Source organism: Diceros bicornis, chromosome 39 (assembly GCF_020826845.1).
Source record: "Diceros bicornis minor isolate mBicDic1 chromosome 39, mDicBic1.mat.cur, whole genome shotgun sequence".
Taxonomy (NCBI): domain Eukaryota; kingdom Metazoa; phylum Chordata; class Mammalia; order Perissodactyla; family Rhinocerotidae; genus Diceros; species Diceros bicornis.
Window position 1 is genome coordinate 19,908,777 of NC_080778.1, and position 23,636 is coordinate 19,932,412.

At 35.4% G+C, this 23,636-nt stretch overlaps 1 long non-coding RNA gene across 10 annotated transcripts in view; it reads left to right on the forward strand.

Moving 5' to 3' along the window:
• The window catches only part of LOC131399714 (uncharacterized), a 180,125-nt gene that overhangs the window by 92,852 nt on the left and 63,637 nt on the right, over positions 1-23,636 (forward strand). For 8 of the 10 annotated variants that reach the window (XR_009217205.1, XR_009217203.1, XR_009217210.1 and 5 more), the window contains exons 1-2: positions 18,281-19,152; positions 19,438-19,555. This is a non-coding gene — a long non-coding RNA (uncharacterized LOC131399714). Of the gene's footprint in view, positions 1-5,896; positions 5,960-18,280; positions 19,153-19,437; positions 19,556-23,636 lie in introns of those variants that run through there. The other 2 variants (XR_009217206.1, XR_009217208.1) reach the window with 1 other exon arrangement.

Sequence of the window (23,636 nt, forward strand, 5' to 3'; positions counted from 1 at the left end):
TTGGTCAAGAATATGAAAGAAAGAAATGTTTGTTAACAAAACAAAAATAAGAAAAGAACGCTTTTAATATTGTTTGAAGAACAGAAGTTGTAAAGTTAGTCTGTCATACAATGTAGGCTATGCAAATTTATGTATAAAGGAAAAAACTTCCATCTGAAGATTATGTATAATTCATTGATAGACAAAGTACTTTCTATGTTTTCCCCCTAAATACCCTGTCTGCAAGTCCAGAAGTGCATATGATATTGGTTTGGGCTGATCTAAGGCATACTTCTCTTAATGTGAGCTGAAGCAGAGAGAAACTGTTGGCAGATGCAAGTGAACTTTTCATTACAATGAGTTACTTAAGGATACACTGTTAAGCTCGGGATTCATGTGGAATTCAAGGCCATTGTATTGTAGTCATAATTCCATGAGCATGAATAGAAAAACACTTAAAGGAAGAGCAAACTTCTCAATAAAATATGGGACCTCCAGACTGCTTTATATTTTCTTGTTCTTGAGAAATGTCCTCGTAAATATCTGCAAAATTTATGCCCTGGTGCTGCTAGTGTTTGTCAGCTCTTGGAGGCATATGTTACCTTGGTTTGGTAGCCGAGGTCTTCTGACAGGAGATCCATATTATGATTGCTCTATAATCAAGGGAAAAAAGTAGGGGATACCATTAAAAACCAAAGATTTGGAACAATAAAGCTGACTGAAAAAGCTATAAAAACATTTTGATGTTTTTAGAAATTGAATTATATTTGAAAGTTCCTGGGACCTTGACATAAAAGATGACTGAAACTGACCAAAACGACAAAGTGAAAATTTTCGTAATGATAGCTCACGCTCCACAACTTTATTCTACAATGAGGAATGGAGACACAATTTTAGATATCAGAGAGCATCCTCTTTCTTGATATTCACTGAGAAAGGAGATATTGTTTCCTCTCTTAAATGATCCCAGATTTTAATAATTTGATGTCATCTCTCATGTAGATTTCAATGTTTAAAAATCCTTGTTTTAAAGTTAAAAGTCCAAGTCCGTATGAAATGAAACAAACGTTTAACAGAAGATTTTTATCTTGTATTTAAAAGGCATTGTCACAATTTGGCTAACTTAGATAAATACATCTGTTTGGATATTTTGAAGTGATTTGGTAGAAATACAGACTTTGCACATATGGATGCAAACCTACGTATGTCTTATAACTGGTAGAACCTTTAATGGTTAGTCTGAAAAGTGAAACTTTATGAGAATATGAAGCTGCTACCTTAATAACATTCATTATATTTATTTTTAATAAATGAAGAGCTTTTTTCTTGGCATACACGTGTAGGAAATCAAATAGAATTTGTGTTACATTGTACTGAATGGGTTAGGCCTAGGACATACAGAATCAAAGGTTTTGAATATAATTCAATGTTTTACTTGAATATAATAATTAACTAGTATCTAATGTGTTCTTTGGGTCATAAGGCTTAGCCAGCTTAGTTTTAATATTGTGAACAAGCCTGAATTTTTGAGTTGCCTTCAGAAAATAAGTAAATGCTTCAAAGAAATGCCCAACAATCTAGATTCAGATGGAAAAAATCTTCCCAGTAATTATAAAAAGAAGCTCCAAATTCCATTAACATGCATATGGGCAACCAGATTTATGCCCAGGAATACGAAGCATTTGGACTATTGAATACAAAACATTTTTTTAATTGTTTAATTTCAAACATGTGTAAATCATATTTGAACCTAACAATAATATGTAGATTATATTAAAAAGTTATGTAACTCTTCGTCTTTCAAGTTCATATAATGTTATGGAAAACTCAGATATTTTATTTTTTCCTTTTTTCACAGATTCATTACCCTGGAGGTTTCAGTTAGTTAATATTGAACAGGAATTCAGGGAAGGATTTCTTTTTTTAAATTATGGAAGATACTTAAATACGTTCATAAACAGATAGATACTCTAGTAGAAGAATAATGAGACCAAAAACTGACGGAATCAGTTCACACTCCTGGGGGAGAAAAACAACGGAGACGGGGGATATGGATATTAAAACCGTATCATCTGCAGTTGGATAAAGAAGGCACCTCATATTCAGGAATTTGCCTTTTAAATGCTGGGAACAAAGACTATACTTCAAGGGATTTCTATAGTTTGTTAAATGCTACAAACACATTGTTTTTCTAATACAATCCCGGGGCATGTCTAATTACCTTATTATTTGTGATGTTTATAGACACCTTTAAGTGGTGAAATGCTTTGCTGGAAGTTTGAATAGCTTTGTGTATTAATAGATTAATCTTTGGGTTTATTCATCTTTGTTTCTTTGTCCATGCTTTTCTCTTTCTACACTGGCTCCAGGAGGATTAGATATTAGCAGGAAAGCAAGCAGAAGTATCAAACATGACCCTGTTGGTTAGTTGGTTGGTTTTCTCTTTTGTTTTCAAACTTCCAAATAGGCTCTTGAACCACTCATCAGAAATCATTGGAAGTGGAGGGGAGCAAAGTCTTCATTGACATGCAGTGGAATGGCAATTATTACTAGAAGCAAGGTAATGGGAGAGCAGAGCCTATGCCTCAGACCATCTATTGCCTTTTAAGAAAGCACCTTGTCACAGCCATGCTGTGGGTCTGCACTGGCTACTCTTGTCATGGCTGGGAGGATTTGACCATTGCTTGTGGGTCATCTGAAAATATTGATGGCTACTTGTGTCCCAAGGTTTTGTCAGCCCTGTTTGTACTTTCCCCTTCCATTGTGTAGCATAGCATGCTTATAAATTCCCCAGGTACAGAAATGGGGTCCTTGACAGCCAAAGTGAACACTTGTCTGTTAAGAGCTTGGAAAGTGTGACACCTCAGTTGCTTTCCACAGTTCTACATTGGGGATGCATTAGTGCCTTCTGGAAACAAAATAGAAAAGTGGCAAGGCTTTATCTTTTGGAAGTACCTTACAATTCTGAAAGCCTCTAATTCTTCCTCAGTGTTCCAGTTATGGTAAAGCGTACTACCAAGGTCACAGCCTGACTTTTTGAGTTTGGAGAGCTTTCTTTAAGAAAAATAATTAAAAGTTATAATTTCAAAATAGGTAACAAAGTGGCTTTCTTTAGAAGGAGAAGTTACAAGTTACAAAATTAAAAAAGGCAGAAAAGTACTGCAAAATCATAAAATCCATAGAAATAATTTACTATTTTTAAGAATCAGCTGCCCAAAATATTTCCATATATTTTATATTTTTAGCTGCATATTTTTGATCATTTATACATATGACAATAGTCTATAATATTTCCTATAGAGACAATAGAAAGATAATTCCTTCTTTCCCCTAGCATGGTTAATCTTCTCTTTAGAAATCAAAAATTTAAAAATTTAACTAAAAAGTAACACCTTAGATACCTCACCAAAGAAGCAAATAGATGGCAAACAAGCATATGAAAAGATGCTCCATGTCATATGTCATTAGGGAAATACAAATTAAAATAACAGTGAGATACCATGACACACCTATTACAATGGCCAAAATTCAGAACACTGGTAACACCAAATTCTGGCTGGGATTTGGAACAACAAGAACTCTCACTCATTGCTGATAGAAATGCAAAATGGTACAGTCACTTTGGCAAACAGTTTGGTGGTTTCTTACAATACCAAACATACTCTTACCATACGATCTGTCAATCACACTCTTTGGTATTTACCCCAAAGAATTGAAGACTTATGTCCACACAAAAACCTGCACATGAGTATTTAAATAGCTTTATTCGTAATTGCCAAAACTTGGAAGCAACTAAGATTTCCTTCAGTAGATGAACGGATAAATAAACTATAGTACATCTAGAATGGAAAATATTCCATTCAGTGATAAAAAGAAATGAGCTATCAAACCATAAAAGACATGGAAGAAACTTAAATGCAAATTACTAAGTGAAAGAATTCAATCAGAAAAGGCTACATACTGTATGATTCCAACTATATGAGATTCTGAAAAAGGCAAAACTATGGAGACAATAAAAAGATCAGTAGTTGCCAACGGTTGGGGGGAGGGGGACAAGGATGAACAAGCAGAGCTGAGAGGATTTGTAGAGCAGTGAAAATACTCTGTATGTTACTGTAATGGTGGACACGTGTCATTATACATTTTCCCAAACCCATAGAATGTACAACACCAAGAGTGAAACAATGTAAACTACAGACTTTGCACAATAATGATGTCAATGTAGATTAATCAACAGTAACCAATACACCCCCCTGGGGAGTAATATTGATAATGGGAGAGGCTATGCATGTGTGGGGGCAGGACATATACAGGAAATCTCTGTACTTTCCTCTCAATTTTGCTGTGAACCTAAAACTGCGCTAAAAGAAATTAAAATCTTAAAAAGTCATTCTAGTTCTAAAATTTAAAAAAAGTAAATTAAAAATAAATTCAAATTCTTGACAGTTTAGAAAAGCTTATTTCAGCTTCACAATTGTCATTAATAATCTCACAGAAATTTTTAAAACTGTGGTCACATTTGGAAACTGTGATTACATGAAGACAACTTATATGAGGGTTTTTTCAAATATGAGCCTTCACAAATATACTTGTTTTTGTATTTTTCATACAGATTTGTGCCCTATAAGCACAGAATTCCCAATCAATTACATTGTGTGCAATTCTCATCAAAAAAGAAGAAAATACAGGGGCCGGCCCGGTGGCACAAGCGGTTAAGTGCTCGCGCTCCACTGAGGCGGCCCGGGGTTCGCCGGTTCGGATCCTGGGTGCGCACCGATGTACCGCTTGTCAAGCCATGCAGTGGTGGCGTCCCATGTAAAGTGGAGGAAGATGGGCACGGATGTTAGCCCAGGGCCAGTCTTCCTCAGCAAAAAGAAGAGGATTGGCAGATGTTAGCACAGGGCTGATCTTCCTCACAAAAAAAAGAAAAAAATACATGGTAAATTTATACTTTATATGCTACATTTTCAAGAACTTCCATTTTGATGAGACTTTAATACTCTTACCTAATAGTCTACTCAGAATTTTATGTAACTAATTCTTGGGAGACTTTTTCCCACATTTATTCCGGCTCTGCAGACTTTAGCATTGTTTTTCTTCCAATACTCACATAGGGTGCCAGACATCACAGGACCCATTCATTGTGCTGTAGCATCTCTGACTCGGCATATGAGTGTCATGATGCCAGGACAGTCAGCACAATGGGTGGCAGGATTGTTCCTGGAGCCCAGTGCTACACATGGAGGGAAAGCAGTAACCTAACAATACATTGAAGTGACTGCAAACCATGTAAATACATTGTACTGAAACCAAACTAAATTATCCTTATATCAGTTATTTACTACTGTGGAAAAAAACAAAAACAAAAACAACCAAAAAAATGCCCCATAACGTAGTAGCTTAAAACAGTAACCTTTTCAGTGCTTACAGTTCCTTGGGTTGGGTATTCGGGACTTAGTAGGGATGGCTTGTCTCTGCTCTCTGTGATGTCCATATGGGGTGGCTTGACTGGGGCTGGAAGACCAAAGGTGGCCTCACTCTCAATATTTGGGGCTTTGTTACTGCTGTCAGACTGGGACCCCTTGATTCTCCTCCATGTGGTTTCTCTCTCCATATGGTATCTCATTCACTATGCTTGTTGTCTCCACACCGCCTCAACCAGAGTTCCCAGATTGAAAGCGGAAGCTACAAGTCTTCTTAAACTGGGGCTGTAGGATTTCACTTCTGCAACATTGTATTGATGAAAGCCAGTCACAACACCAGCTCAATTCAAGGAGAGAGAGGGGAAATAGACTCCACTTCTTGAGGGGAAGAGAAGTACAGTGACATTGCAAAGGGTCCTGAACAAAGGGAGGAGTGATTTATTGGGGGCCGTGTTTAACAATTCACCACAATCCCCTTCTCTGCTTCCTTTTAGCTGGATTCCAGGAATGTCTACAACCACTGCAGTGCCACCCAACCTTAGGAGTGGTGACTTGGGGTAAGGAGACAGTGCTTTTAACCCATCACAGTTAATATATCTTAGTTTTGGAAAGTCTAAAAAACCTGACTGTGTGAATACACTTTTAGGCCCAGACCAGAGTCTCAGAGACTTGCACAGGTCTTGTGCAAGTGAGGAGCCCTGAGTGACTATTGATTTCCAGAAAAGAAATCACAGACTATCTTTTAGGAATTCACCCTCTCTTTTTTATTTGATTTATGAGTCCTGAAGCCCAGGACTGAAAAATTTATACTCAGCATCCAATAACAACAACATACTCAGTGTTAACCTGGGTCTGGGCACCAGCGTCCATTCTCTTGATCAGGCCAAGATAGACAGATTCTCTTTCTCTCCTACCCCACGTCTAATTATCTGCAAGCTCTGCTGACTCAACTTTTAAAAATACACCCCCAATTCAAACATTTCTGAAGACACCAGCCTCTCCTGCTAGGACTTCTACATCAGACTCCCATGAACCCCCTAGTCTGATTCTCGCCTCTCTTATTTTTTGCACTATAGTCGGAGTGAATTTTTTCAAAGGTAAATTGAATCAGATGACTTTTCTGCTCTCATTAACTTCAACTAACTCCCAGCACATGAAACATATTTCAAAGCTACTCCGTGCTGTTCTGTGACTGGCTGCCTCCCTGATGTGATTTTCTACCGGTTTCTCTCTTACTCTCTCTTTTACTCAGATCCACCTTTATTTTCTTAAACCTCACTGGAATATAAGATCCTTAAGAAGAGAGATTTTTGTTCATCACTTTGTCCTGTGGACCTTTCCTGGCAGCAACATACTAAACGTTTGTTAAATAAGTGGATATTATGTAATTGAACTTTAACAGCAAATTCTATAAGATATATATTATCTTGATTGCATTTGAGAGAAAAAATTCTAAGAGATGAAATGACTGAAACCACCTTAAGCATATGGCAGAGCCGGGGCCCAGACATTGGTCTGGTGTTCTTTCTACTAAAAATCTGCTAACACAATTTTAAGACTTAGTTCAATGAAAGATGAACTTAACCCATATTCTTACTGTTATAGAGGAATACCATGAACACGTGAAAGTTGGCTTTATTTCTGAGTCTATTTTTCATGCTTTCTTTTATAATTAATAGCAAAATATTTACAAACAAATAACTCATAGGCATTTCTCTTTGGCATACCAGTTTGAAGTCTCGTATTCCTACCGGTAGAGAATATTTAAGCATGAATTCTACTCCAAACTCATTGTTATCATTCTAGAATTGAAGCTAACAAGACAGTTCAAAAATAACATGGTAGTCAACTTTGTTTTCTCAGACAATTGTTTCTTAGAAATTGGTAATGAGTGACTATTTATTCGTTCCAGAAAATAAATCACAGACTATCTTTAAGGAAGTCAGTATCTCTTTTTTATGTGCTGCATGAGGCACAGGACTTAGAAGATCATACTCAGCATCCAATAATAACAAGAACAGACCTTCCAGATCCAACTGTGTGGGATATCAGGTGGTTAAACCATGTTACCCTTTTAATTCGGTTTTGCAGAGGTCATTTAGAAATAGAATCGGTGGGGACATGTGTGGAAGAAAAGAGAGATGGCTGAAAGACTGCCGTGTCATAGCATCCTGGTTGTAGATGGTACTGATTATGCTCAGTGTCAGTTTTTCTCCCCGTAGGATATGGATGGTGAAGTTTCTCAGCTATCCTAGGCAGTCAGAGCATAGATTAAAGCAAGCTGCCTCAGGCTCCAGGCAGGGGGAAGCAAAACAAGAACTAATTCCTTTGCCTTGAAAAAGATACAATAAGCAAATAAGTAGTAGGTTTAATAAAGAACTGGTAAAAGCTTTGAAATATTTCTGTGAAGATTTCTAACCATACATCAGTCTTATCCTCAAGATACACTTATATCATGAGTCAAATAGTCTCTAGAGATCTATTAGGCATGCTGACTAAATCTTTAATAAGCTTTGGAAATTAGCTTATTCCTTAATAAGTGCTTAAAAAATGAGCAACCAACATATTTATCAGGTAAGCAGTGCATGCTGGGTAAACACTATATGTATATTATTTACTTAGGGCATTGCTCTGATCTTTTATGAATACTCTCTGAAAGCTGGGGAAAAAATACATATTCCTCTTCTTTTTTATATTTCTTAAGCCAAAGGCAGGATTTCTGCTTCCATTAAAGATTTATTAAATTCAAAAATAAAGAAATTGCATGTTAAAAAAAAAAGCTAGATTTCTCTTTAGGCCTTCCACATTAAAATAACATTAAAAAGGATGAAAACAAAGCAAATTTAATTTGTTTGCCTAATTTCTCAATTCTTTATTCATACTCTCTGTCTTCTATTAATTTTCACCAGAGCTAGATCGGGTTTTCTCTTAACTCTCAAATTCCCTCACTTTTGTTGGTTTAAGCGATACCCACAGGGGACATTTTTCAAAGTGGTATGCTAGGATTTAGCTGTGGGAGGCCCATTAATACACCACATAGAATTTTACTCCCCATAATGACATTTAAAGAGAGCTATTTGTTTTGACTGTGTTCTTTGTGTAGGCCTGAAGGTTACCATAGTGAAACTCCTTTGGCAAAAGTACAGTCAGAAATTTCTGGGTTAAAGTGGTAGGGGGTAAAGAAGAGGACAATTCCAAAATATTTCGTGAGCAAAATCCTGACGAAAGGGAGGATCTCTGGGGCCTGGTTTGTTCCCATTTCCTTCTCTGAGAAACAAGCGCAGATGATTCTCATTCCCTGTTCCCTCTACTCTCAAAACACTACACCTCAAAAGCCTCCAAATTCTAACCTTTCTGATTCTTCCTACAAATTATATTTTACGATATTATCAGGTCATTTTTGTGTTTGTGAATATTCAGTTTCTTGGCTGTGATTACAAATGATCATGAGGCTGAGAGCTTCAGAGCCTGTGAACAAGGAAGGACTGAAGTCAGGTAGATCTTCATGCAGATTCTTAATTTGCTGCTGCTGATCAGCTGTGTAAACTTAGGTAAGTCATGTAATTTCTCTGAGCTTCATTTCCCCTCATCTGTGAACACGAAACGATCCTACGTATTATAGCAGAAGTGTCATGAAAATTGCTTAAGAGGAAAAGAAATTTCCTGCCACAATTCTTGGTCAGTGGTAAGCACAGATCAATGTTAGCTTCCCATCTTTTTAAAAATTTGCTACCATTTGGATAAAATAAGCAAAGAGAAATGTGCATTCTCTTTTAGTATAACAAATCTTTTGTGAAATCCTCTAAAGACAAGAAAACAATAACCATCATGGTTGCCACAGATACACAGCCTGGCGAGTTTCGTTCGACCCTGCTCAATCTGTTCTGTCTGAATCCTATCAGGTACATCCAAATAATGTAACATCCTCTTCCATTGTGGCTGAATGTTCACATTATGTCTCGATGATTCATGCATTAGAAGGGAAATTGAATTAACCAAGGAGGGAAATAAAAAATTTAAGAATAAGTTTAACAAGATCAATTCTTTTATAATTGGACCGCTTGCTCTCAGCCTTGAAAAATAGCATTTAAAAAGGTGTTCATGGTCTATGACTATCATTTGTAAAGTGAAAACTAAGTTTCTTGCCCAAAGGCTTAGCTGGAAATGATGTCTTTGCAGGGACTTTTTTATTCTAAATAATCCTACAGCATCTTTATAGCATGTTTTCCCCTAGATGATTATTCTTGTCACTACCCTGCTTTAAACTAACAGTACAGGAAAATATCACATGCTGAACTCCCAGCCCTTAGCTTTGTCTTTATCAAAATGGTATTACTTTTATTCCTGTGAATTAGCATAGTGTTCTATAGTTTTTTGGTTTGACAGGCCCTATACTACTACTTGTTAGCTGTGTGACTTTAGCCAAACCACTTAACATTTCTCAGCCTTAGGTTCTTCATTTGTCAAATAGGGATAATAATTCATTCCTCACATATTTTTCTGAAGCATGAATGGGCTAATATTTGATGAAAATTTCCTGTGTGTTGGAGTGGGAGTTAGACTCCAAACATGGCCTCCAATGAACAAGCCTCTTGAAATTGACACCATGTGTATTTCTCTCTCATATTGAATATGGACTGCCCTGTGATGCACCTCAGCACAACTAATATTTTAAAAGAAATTAGAAGTTAAGAGGACATTTTAGGAAATATAAAGACCATTAGCAAGAGGCATAAAGGTAGTTTTGAACATGCTTATGGAATAATAAGACCAACTGACAAGAGAAGAGAAAGCAGGCTGGAAAATGAGAGAAATAAAATCTGAGGCAAATACAGCAGAAGTGACACTAGGCCAGGGCTGAGCATAAATCTTAAGAAGGCCTAGAATCATGAGCTTTTGTGCTTTTAGGAGTCCCAAGCTGCCCTGTAAGAAGTCTAGCTACCCTGCTATAGAGATCATGTGTGGAGAGATGGGGAAAGGTCACGGGAAGAAGAGAGAGAGAGAGAGGCCATGCCATCCCAATAGTTGTCCCAATCTTCCAGTTGAGCATAGACTTCCAGCCATTTCCACCAACGTATCAGATATGTGAGCCCCATCTGCCACTTGACTGCAGCTTCATTACAGACCCTAAGAAGACCAGCAGAGAAACCGTAGAGCTGGGCACCAGTGAACCCACAGAATTGTGGGAAATAATAAAACGCCTGTTGCTTTAAGTGACTAAGCTTTGTGAGAGTTTGTTACTTAGCAGCAGATAACCAAATCAGCTGGGTAGTTTGCATATATTTCTTCCTTTCTTTTCACTCCTTTTCTCCCCTGTTCTTCAGGTTTCTCATAGTTTAGTCCTTGATCTTCTTCTTTTCTCCCTCTGATATACTCTCTTTGAACAGCTAGCTTATTCTCACAGCTTCAAGGACTTTGTGTTCACGACTCCATGATCTAGCTCTCTATTCATGCCCTTTCACCTATATTATGGAACTATACTGCCATCAGCTTAGTGAATGCTTCTGTTCATTAAACTCTTCACCATAATCATAACACTATTCCATTTAAGGATTTCAATAACTATCCATATAAATTTCAAGGCCCTCCACATTCTGTTGACATTTACTATCAAATCTTATTTCTTTCACTTCCCAGCATGTTTTCTGTTCTCTTGTCAGTAGATCTTGTCACTATCCCATAAGCGGTAACTACTTCCATGCCTTTGCTGATGGTGCTACTTCTTCTGAAATGTCCTCTCAGCTTCTATTTTTCAAAATATTTATCATTCCTCCAATTTTAACTTGAGTCCTATAGCGTCTTTTTCTTCTTGACTTTTTTCTAACTTCTCTTTCATTGCTTTTCTTCGTCTCTGTTTCTACAGGATTGATCACATAATTTCTGTCTTTTCACATATTATTTTATATGTTGGCTAATGGGTATGTTGTTGGATACTAATCATTGTAGATGCAGGTTGGTCTAATATTGAAGATATTCTTTCTTGACATCTTATTATAGGGTTTAATTCACAAGCAGAATACCAAGGTTTAGAAAGACATTTGGAAATTGGACACTGTTAATGGTTTCACATGACTAAATGTATAGAGTGCAAGAAGTCAGGGGGCAGAAGAAGATGGTGGGAAGGTAAGATTATGAAAAGTCTTCTATGCTATGCAAAAGGTTTTGTAGTTTACCCTGTAGATGCTAGGGCACCATGAAAAGATTTTAGCAGGAGAGTAAAAACCACTGATTTATATTTTTGCAAAATGAAACTGCCACGGTCAAGAGAACAGATTGAAGCATTGTGTTTTGGTGGTAGGGGATGTGGAGGGATATAAAAGTGGAGCCAGTGAGATGAGTTAGGATGCTGGAGCAATCATTAAATCAGGTGAGAGATGATACAAGTCTGAATAGTATCAGTGGGATGCAGAAGGGAGACAGAAGATGCTTATGAGGGGTCTTTAGGGAGAAGAATTTTCAGAATACAGTGACCAATTGGCTGAGGAGAGAGAATGAATGTGACTCCCAGATTTCTCAATTGGGTAATGGTTGTACCTCACACCGAGATTGGGAATGTACAATGTGAAGCGAGCAAATGGGTATGGGGAATGATCAATTATATTTTAGAAGTCTTGAAATTGAATTATTTGTGGAACACATAATTGGGGATGTCTGGAGGATGATGGAAATATAGGTTTGAAGCTTGAGAGAGAGGTCTGACTTCACGATAAAGATTTATGAATCATTCCATATATGTGGTAATAGAAATCTTGAGAATTAAGGAAATTTTTCACAGAGAGTTTCAATCGAAAATGGATCCCTGAAGACCAACAAAATTTGAAGGTAGGTGACGAAGAGAAACACTTAAGGAATGTGGCAGAAAAGACTACCAAGAAAGTGGAAGAAGGCGAGAGAACAGACTTCCAAGAAGGTGGTATTGGTGAAGCGTTAAATGCCCATGGAGAGCTCAAGCTAAGATAAGACCTAAAATACACAATGAATTTAGTTTGACTGTTAGTTTGGGAATTTTATTGAAGGTACGATGTTTTAGTCTGGGCTGAATGTGTAAATTGCAACGGCTTAAAAGTAAATGGGAAGTATGGCTGGGAAAAAAATGAAAGTAGATTAGTAATAGAAGCAAATGTTGAAACAGTAGGACTTTTGTTTATTTGCTTAGTTTAAGATTGGAGAGATTTGAGTGTATGCACTAAGGGAAAGAAACTTGTGAAGAAAAAGAGGCTAAAGATATAACAGCGAGAGGAGAGATGCAGAAAGGGAGGAGAGAGCAGAGGTCTGTAGGAAAATTTATAATTTCTAAAATTGTGTCCAAATTCCTTCTTTGCATAGCCTGCATTTAAAATTCATTACATTTGAATTATAATTAATATACCTTTTATATTTGCTATATTAGGAAAATTGTTCTATTATATAAACTTTTATTTTAGCCAAAAAGAAGTTTGCTTTTTCTTCATTAGACCAAGGAACACAAGCTCCCACTCAATCACAAAATGTTTAAGAAAACACAGAAGAACTGTATTGCACTGTCTGATTTGTTTTTACAACTACCTGAAGCTGACCTTAGATGGATGTAGTTTATTGACTCTGAGTGTAAGTATACAATTATCTTAGAATATGTAGTTATCAAATAAACTTATTTTTTCATAGTGTTTATTTTCCCACTAAGGAGCACTAAAATGATATATTTTGGCTTTCCATATTGAAATCCAAATAAGTTACTGAAAAATATAGAAATGAATAAAAAATAAATCTGATGATGAAATATCCCTACTATTCAATATTTTAAATTCTTCAGGCAAAATAACATGGTTACTGCCACAAGATGCCTTCATGAAGGGACAATACAAAAGCCTAGAGCAATGAATGTTTTTCTGTTACAATATATTTTATGAAAGACTTAGCAAAATAGGTTTTGATTATAAACTAGTTAAAGTCATGGCCATGTCATCCTCATCCTTCTCCTCATCAGACATTAGCTAAGGTTTGCTGAATGTCTCCTACATGCCAGGATCACTAGCAGGCACTTTGAATTCTTTCTCTTTATCCTTACGATTAACCTATAAAGTGAGAGTAACTGGACGACCCTGGTTATCAGATACTGGCTCTTCCCATACCACATGAAGCAAAATTCAAAGCCTTTCTGGCTTAAGGGTTTTTGTTTAGCTGAGGGGCTAAGTATCAGTGGCATCCCATTCCTCTTAGCTGATCTGAGTGGGCGAAAACTGTCTTATAAGTTGAGTTAAACTGTGTTTATATTAACATTGGGAGTTAGGTTTGTCCTTGAAAGGCAGGGATGTGTGTGTATGTGTGTTGTGTGTGTGTGTGTGTGTGTGTGAGCTCTAAGAACTATGATTTGATAATTAGCAGAATAAAAGTATAAGTCTGAAAATCACACTGATTGGGTGACCCTGAAGTTGGCCCTAATTAAAGTGTCTCCACTCCTCCGAGACTGTTTCGTGGGACACAAGCTTACAAACCACAATGCTTCACGAGTGTGACTTCAGCCTGGGGTTTGGGTTTATCTGATGATCTCAGAGTTGAAGCAATATTCTGCTTGACAAGTGAGTGACATGTCTGGGTGGGGCCAGGCCCTATTGGTGAAGGGTAGTTTTTCCTAACTGGGTAAAGAGTCACAAGGTGGAAGTTGGAAGAACGTTCTCTCTGAGTGAATTATGGACCCGGAGTTGGAGGCACAGCTAGGAACTGCAATGCTCCCAAAGTAAGGGCGTAAAACCAAGGAATTACAAGAAAGACTCCCACTTTTTCTTGAAGTAATGTGCATACTCTTTTATTTTACTTACCTCATGTGTTGTATTTCCACCTGGATTTGTTGAATTCTTCTGATGCAAGTTTAGAGCTTTGTATGGAAGAGATTTGAAAAGAAGTCAGAGGTTGTTACATAGCTCCAGATAGAGTTGGAGGAAATAGCAGAGGAGGAAATAGCTGAAAAACAGGGAGAAGTCCTGGAGCTGTGCTAACCAATATGGCAGCCACCAGGGACACGTTCTACTGAGAACTTGAACCATGGCTAGTCTGAGTTAAGATGTGCTATATGCATATCATATACACTCAATTTCAAAACTCAGTATGAAAGTAAAATGTATCTCAATATTTTTTATTGATTAATTATTGAAATACTAGTATTTGGAATATATTAGCATAAATAATATATTTTATTAAAATAATTTTACTTATTTCTTTTTATGATTCTTAATGTGGCTACTAAAAAATATAAAATTATATATATGGCTCATGTATATCTACGTTTAACCATGCTGGTCTAGACTGAAATTGACAGGAAGTGAACAGTGCTCTGCAGAAGAACTGAGAACAAAAATTTTGAATAACAAGTGACAGCTATGGAGCAGACATGTGACAAACTGCCTAACAAACTTATCCTTTCTTCACATATTCTAGAGGGAGATGACCCATAAGAGACATGGGAAAGTTCACCCTTGAGTTACATATATATGATTATTCAATTTTATAAATTACTAAATGGAAGCACAGGGAAATATAAATATAGTAATTTATCCAAGATTAGATGAGTAATTTTTCTCTCAGCCGTTTCTAATATTCTGTTGTGCTTATCTTGGGAATGTCTCAATCAATATTCTTCTAATTGTGTGATCATTTCCTTCCAATTACACAAGAAATAACAAAGTGCTTTCCAGGCTGCAGTGGAGGAAAATAAATCTCTTCTTTGCTTCTTTGGTCAGAGAGGAAAATTCGTTTTGTAAGTTCCACAAAAGCCTGTGGAGGGGTTTCACAGAAAAAGGTGCTACTGCCAGATTCAAATAAAGGTCACTAAGCTGGTATTGCTACAATTCAGGGTCACCCTTTCTATACCCCAAATCCCCACTTCTGTGTATATAGTTCATGCAATCAGGCTCTTTGTGAGGGGTTTCTGCTTTCATTTTCCTGCCAAAATATAATACAGCCTCCCCCTATGTGTTGGAAAAATACAGAAAAACACACAAAAACGCATGTTGTATTAACACAAAAGAAAATGTTAAAAAATTCACCCCACCAGGTATTACAGAAATAGGTAAACCATTTTATGCATATATGTACATATTTAAACTGTCAATATTATTTTTATAACCAGTTTATTTTTTGCTTAATATTTAATCTATAAACTTTTATTTCTCACTAAATATTGTTCTAAAGCAGCTATTTTCAAATAAGGGTGCTTTACAGGCCACCATGAGGGCAGATGGAGACTGAGGGCCAGAGAGGGCTGAGCTGATGGGGATCTGCTTATGTCAGTATTCTGTTTTGCTGTTCCATTGTCATCGAGGTGTCATTTGAAGAGAAAGCTCCTCTTTTAAAGACTACTTGATATTTCATTACTTTAGCACTCCATCCTTTATTTAATCAATCCATTTTTAAAGAAGATTAAAACTTGTTTCTTGTTTCTTTTTGATATTATAAATAACAATATAATAAATATTTAGTGCATAAATCTGTTCGTGTATTTTAAATGATTTTTGATAGACTGCGTTTCTAGAAATGTAATCATTCAGGTAATGATATTACCTCTCGTGACTTGTCAAGTGTCTTTCCGAACTTTTCTCTGAGTGCACACTCACCAGCAGTGGATGTTTTATTTCACTGAAATGTTGCCTACTGTGGGTATTGTAAGTTATAAGCTTATTCTACTGATTGCAATGCTCTTTTGTTGGTTACAATTGTATTGCTGTCTTTAGCAGTGAAATTGAACACCATTTCATATGTTTACTGTTGTTTTGTTTCTTTTGTTTTACTTATGTCAAATTTCTGCTTCTATTCTCACCTCAATCTTTTCTGAGTCATACCAATTTCTTAGGGCTTTATAGAGAGCAATACAATTAAGCCTTGTTAACGCTCCTTCCATATAGTTTTCCAGATTTTCTTTTGCTTTTAGATTTAAATTTTAAGTTTTGTTTATAATATTATTTGATGTATGGAAGTGTGAAACTTTTATGCATATAAATGTTTCTAAGGTTTCCTTAAAAGATTCTATCTTTATGTTTATGCTTAAAGAAGTCTTTCTCAATCCAAGATCAGATATTTTAAAAACTTGTTCGTTTGTTTGCCTTGTCTGTTTTTGTCATGGTTGTAGTCTGGGTAATGCTAGCTTCACAAAATTAATAATTTAAGAATATTCTATACTTTCTATGTTCAGGAATGAACAAACACCCTTGGAAAGCGCAAGGACCTTACTTGTTAATTTTTTCTTTTAAATATTTTTTTTTCAATAATCTAGCCACCAGTTTTTTCTAGGTTATCACAGTTTTTATATGGGGAAATATTTTAATTATTTGCCCTCTTCTGTCCTGTGGTTGTAACCTCTTTCTTGCCTATAATGATGTGTATGTAGATTTTTCTGTCTTAATAAATTCAACTGTTTGTCTATTTTATCATTATTTTAAAATATTTATTCCTAGTCTGATTTTTTATTTAAAAAAGATAATTTCTCATATATTATTAATTTCTTATTCCTAATCTTCTTATGCTTATTTTGTCTTTTTCTAGTTTATTGAAATGGAATTTATTTTCAGGTATTGAAATAATTTTATTTTAGTTTTCCTTGTTTAATATTTGTTTAGCATTTTGAATTATGAAAAATAGACTATATAATATTCTTTCTAATTGTAAACACTTAGCTTTGATTTTTCCTTTGACCCTAGGATTTTATGTGAAAATCAAAACAGAAAAATCTGCCATATTGGTTTCTTTGTTTTGTTGTTGTTGTTAATTTGTTATTTTATTGCATTTTAGACAAAGATTATTGTCAGTATTATATCTGCTTTCTGTGTGTTTGTTTTGTAGGTTTCTTTGTGTCTTATTACAAGATTAGTTTTTATAAATATTCCAAAGGCTGCTTTAGAAGATGTTCTCTTAGAAAGTAAAGTTTAATAAAAAGAAATCTATTAAATCAAACATTAATTATTCAAATCATTATATTCTTATTTTCCTTTTTAACCTTTCTTATCGTGTCTATTTCCCTTATGAATTTCTTCCTCTCATTCAGACATCTCATTTTTATCTCAATTTATATTCTTATCATTTCATCGTTCATATCTTCTTTCATGGAGTCTATATATTGTTGAATTTTAGCAGGCTAAGATTAATTTATTTTCATAGAAAATTTTTTGGCATATTATATCCTCATTCTCTGCCTGTGGAGCACTACACCTTCTCCTTTTCTGGCTCACGTAGGCATTTTTCTAGCTTCTCAGACCTGAATGCTAGTAATTCCACTCTGTCCCTGAAGTTACCCTACAACGTATTGCTCACATTCTCCTTGAATTCTCACTCTGTTCACCTGGGTTGTGCTAGAATCACCTTCTTAGATTCCATAACAGAAGACTAATTTGTAATACCAGTTCAAGATTGCGTAACCTAAAAGAAATGAAGAGAGTCAGGTCATTGGGCGTATCCAGCAGGTCAGAGTCTTGTGCTGTGATTTTTTAATAGAATTCTTTCCATTTTACTACAGACACCTTGCTAGCCTAGTCCATATAGGCATCTGAGGCTAGAATTATGTGGCTTTAAGTACAGTTTCACCCTCAGCCCTTTAACAACAAATCCTTTCTATGGAGAATATTCCATCCTGCATGATTCTTTCCTTCGTTAGGGGTGACTTGGCTTGAGGGTCTCACTACTCTGACTTGGTTAGACTCTTCCCAAATCTACCACATGTGTTTATATATTTGAACTTCAGTTGTGAGCAGAGCTTTAATTTTCCCGTGAAGAACCTACTCTTTTAACAGTGGATATAACTATACATCTGTTGTAAATATTTATAAATGTTTATATATTATATAAATATAAATATTCTGCCGCAGAACTAGAACCACATTCAGGCAACTTCGGTGATGGATCTACTGATGGATATTCAACCCAAGATTGGGTGATTAGATCTTTTTCTAGGATTCTTGGAATTTCAGAATACTAGAACTGCAAGAATGTAAGGCAGAACTCATGGAGCCCAATTCCTCTGCACGTGGAGAAATTTCTCTGCAGTCTGATCCCAAGTGGGCACTGGATGACCATGGCCAATAAGCTACTCTAATACTAATCCCTGCCTGCAAGTGTACTCTTCAACCAGGGGACTTCTATGATTACTGAGTGTCAGTTGGATTTTTTTCCCCCACAAATATGCCAACATTCTCGCATTTGTAATTATGAAATTTAATGGCATATTATGCAAATTAGAGGAATTAATGTCATAAGGTCACATAAGAGAGTGCACTTAGTAATTGTTTTCTTTTTTCTAAGACAATAACAACTTCCTAATTATCCAAATGTAGCCACGTTTTAGGCTATACTTTGCCTCTCTGGGCTGGAGTTATCTTCACCTAGCCTCATCTTAATTATGCTAACTATGTGGCAAACTCCAGCCCATCCCTCTAGGTTCTTTGTTTTAATAAATTTTTCTTAACACTTAAGCTTATTTCAGTTCGGTTTCTGTGACGTGAACATAGAAATACATGACAAATACACACAGGTAACCTCATGAGCACTGGTATGCAGTTACATTACTCTACACACAAAATAGTAAATGACTCAATAGTTGTTTTTCTTCCAAGGATTTTGTGCATACAGAAGAAATTCTGAACTTACCAGTATTTCGCAGGCTTTCTGATTCTCCAGGGATCTCTGTTCCCTCTGAAATACCTGCTGCTGGCCGATGTCTGTAGCTCGTTTGTCCTCATGGCTAGTAAACTGCTCCTGCATCTGCTCTCCCTGTGTACACGTCTACTAGGTAACTTCTATGACTGCCAATAATCTGTTTTATTTTTTCTCAAAATCATGCCACTATTCTTACATTACTAATTATGAAATTTAATTGACTATTATGCAAATTATAAAATATAAATGGGAAAATATTTGTTGTTTTCAGGAAAACTAAATTAACTACTTTGTAAAAGTTTGGTAAAGGCAAGTTGAATTCGGTGGGATCAAAACCACTGTGAATGATGGGAAAATTTCTGGAAAATTCTAGAAGATTTTGCAATCAGATAAAACTGAATTTTTTTTTTTTAATTAGATTCGGTTATGCAAGAAAGATGACTGGAACCCTATCAGAGATCAATACCCAAAGAAGAGGACTTGTCCAACTGTCAAAATATTGGTGAAAGAATATAGATTACATGTTTTAAGTTAAGGTATGTATCTATTATTTTTTCATGATTCTCAACTCTAATTTTTTAATTAATTGAGTAATTCGTAGCCATATTTTTGCTACATTTTCTAAAAACATCATTAACCTTAGTAGAGTTCCATTAAATTTCTTAGTTTTTTTTCATAATTTTTCTGTATTCCTTATTCTCTATAGTACCTCTCTTAGACTTTTAATTTTCAGAATCCAGAAAGGAACGCACTATTTCAATGCATAAATATTAGTAATAACCGTGAGTTCCTATGCTTCTGTTTCTGTTTAAATTAATATGATTAAATAGAGAGAATCTTACCCTTTAGGAAAGGCATTACAGTGTAGACTTTTTAGGAGAGAGAAGGTAGAGTGGATCAGAGAACGTGCTGATAATCAGATTAAAATCCTGACCCTGTCATTTCCTTAATTGAGTGACTTTGGTCAATTTATTGTAGTTCTCCGTGGCTCAGTTTTCCTTTGGGTAAAATGAGGAAAGGTGTATTACCTACTTCTTATGGCTGGGTGAATATGAAATAAGTCAATACAGGTAAAGCCATTTACAATTATCATTATCATTAGCCAACTGCAAATCTACAAATGTCTCAGAACACTTCTTGAGTTCTCAGGTTTTAAGAACTAAACCTAAAACTTACAGTATACAAATGTTTTCTTCTTTTCTATATGTAATTAACAATATCCATGCTTTTGATAATATTTTGTTAATAATGTATTTAAAAGTCACGAACGTGTGTGCGCGCGCTAAGTACGGGAGCAAATTAATTAGAAATGAGGACGTTTATGTGAGTAAAGCTCCCTGGTAGGCAGAAACAACATCTTCAGGGGAAAACAAATAAGCTCAAGGGCTGGATTATCAAATGTAGCAGCTCAGTGGTTCAATTCTTACCCGACAGGCTTCAAAGACTCTATGCAAATTGATCTCCCAGCTGCAAGGGTAATTAACACGGGTTTGTTGCAAGGATCTCTTCTTCCATCCATTCTTCTTCACGATTATTTCAGTAGCTTAACAATTGTCTGTAACTACTTAATCCACTTTTAGAGCAGATATAAAATTACCTTACCCTTGCGTGTAAAATAAGACTTCTACCCTCTTCAAAATGCACGCTGCCTACTTGATGTACTAAGGTTGGCACACCAGGTGGAAATGCAGGAAAACTGGATGCAAGCAACACAGTCTTTTTTCATTCAGACGCTTATTTGAACTGATCCATTTTGATCTTGTTGGTGTCACATACTTATTAGTGGATTTTCTACTAATATTTCTTCCTGGTTCCTTAGCAATGAAGTGGTGTGTTTGTGTATGTGTGTATTTTTGTGTTGCAAGTTTTGGAGGAAGAGCATTTGGGCCATCAACCAGGCCGTCAAGCATGACTAGGCTTCTCTCTAGCCAGAGAGAAAGCCACAGAAGTTCTTAGCAACGTGGTATATGATTGCATCACTAAGAATCACTTTCTCTGTTTCTCATAGACTCATCCAAGTTCCTTATGACCTTGCAGGATCTGATTCAAAGAGCATGTTCACACAATGTTGCCCATTCAACACTTGAATAGGGGCATGTCTGTGAAAGGATTTGCACTAGCTCAGGCCTTCAACAACAGAAATAGCTCTGCCGGTTATATGTTTTACAGACTACGTTGTTAGTTAAAATCTAGTAAAATAAATTACACCGAGTTGATCTTAATATTGCATAGATTTAGGAGTTGAACAATTTAAATGTCAGTGGCTCACTGAAACCATCCTGTATCCACCCTCATGTATCACTCATGTAGAGCCTCCCACTGTATGACTCTCCCATGGTTTGTTTTTCTTTTTCACTCTTCATGGAGATTTAAGTTATTTCCATTAATTTCCTTATTTCAAATAATACTTCTATGTCTTCTTGTGCGTGTATAGGAGCTTTTTCTCTAGAGTTAAGCTGCTGGGTTGATGGATGTGTTTTTTCAACTTTACTAGATATTGTCAATTACTCCCAAAATGGTTGAACATATGTACACTACCACCAACTGCGTGAATTCTTCTTGTTCTGTGTTCTCACCATGCCTTGATATTGCCTGGTGTTTAAAATGTTGCCAATATGATTGCATAAGAAATAATATCTTATCATTTTAGTTTGTATTTTCCTGATTGCTGAGGGGGTTGAGCAGCTGTTCAACAGTTATTGGTTTTGTAGGATTCCTCTTCTGTGAATTGCTCTATGTATCATTTGTCCTACTTTTAGTGAATTGCTTTCATATTTGTTTTTATTAATTTCTATATTGGATACCAATCCATTCTGGCCTATAGATTGTATTTTCACATTTTGTGTCTCTTGATGTGTAACGATTTTCATTTTTATTGTAGATAAATTTGTCCATTTATTCCTTTATGAGTTTTGTTTTGGGGGCATTGGTTAAAAAGCCCTTCCGTACTACAATGTCATAAATATATTTTATTTACTATTTTCTATAAGTTTACAGTTTTACTTTTTAAAATTTATTTTGCCTAGAACTGATTTTTGTACGTGGTATGAGGTAGGGACACAGTTTTATTTTTTTCTCCCACTGTGAATAACCATTTTTCCCAGTACCATTTATTGAATAATTCATCCTAATCTGCAATATCATCTCTGTTATAAATTGTTTCTCTTCATTTGTGGTCTGTTCCAGTATACTCTGTTTTGTAATACAGATCTCTTTGTTTGTGCATATAACAACCTTACAGTCTTAACTACTATAACTTAAAATAAGTCTTGAAATAACTTCATAGATCTTTCAAAATACTTAAAATCATTCAAGGCCCTTTTTCACATAAATTTTGGAATTGATTTGTCAATCTCTAGTCAAAATCTTACTTGGAGTTTGATTGGAATTGTGTTGAATGTATAGATTAATTGTGGGGAAAAGTGATTTTCTTTTTAGATTTCTTCAATGTGCCCTGTATTTTTGCGCTATTATAAATGTATCCTTTGATGTTACATTTTCTAAAATGTATTGCTTTGGAGTAGAAATTTATAAATTTATCTTCTATTCATCAATTTTGTTCAACTCTTACTAATTCTTGTTATTTTTTTGTAGCCATCATCAAGTATTGGCAGTTCTGTTATTTCTTTCCTAATTTCCTATTTATTCATTTATGCCTTTATTTAGTATGACTCCACCAGCAAGATTCTCAATTCTGAAAAGTAGTGATGATGTCTGTTTTGATCCTGATTTTAAAAACAATTTTCCTGAGAACTCTTCTTCAAGTATGTTTTTAGCAATTGATTTTTGATAAATAGCCTTTATTACATTCAGTTTTGTTTCTATTCCTAGTTTCCTAAGATGGTTAATCATGAATAGGTGCTGATTTTTTAAACAAATGGTGTCAATATATCTGGTGAGATAATAATTTTTCTCCTCTAATCTGCTGGTGCGGTGAATTATGTTGACATTCTCATATACAAAGCATTTTGTGTTCATTGAATAAACCCATCTTAGTCACGATGCTGTTTAAAAATAAATTGATACATTATTTTTACTTAAATTGGTTTAAAATTTTTGATTCTGTGTTCATGAGTAAGGGAATAAACTATAATTTTCTTCTCTGTTACTCTCCAGGGTTAATTTTTATTTCATGGTTATTGTACCTCCATAAAATGATTTGGGAAGTATTCCTTATTTTTCTTTTCACTGAAAGAGTTTATATAAAGATAGACTTACATCTTCTCATAAGTTTTAGTAAATCATCTCCAGTATGTCCCCATCCCCAGTACTCTTAACTTTACTGTTTAACTCCTGTGTCTTACTGAGATAGAATAGGCAGCGTAGTTCTGGAAATCATTAACATTTTCCTCACAGGATATTCTCATTGTTCTATTAATTCTTAGTTTATTACATAAATCTTTATTACTACATATATTACCCCTGATATTCTATTGTTATCGCCACTCTGCTCTCTCCTTTTCATTTTATTCTATCTTAAGATCTCAATGGTTGGTAGGTTGGTTGGTCAATTTATTCATTCATTCATTCATTTATGCACACATGCACCAGAGACATTACAGACGTTTCTCAAGGATTTCCCTTTCATCAAAATTAATCCTCATTTCAAGTGGAGCT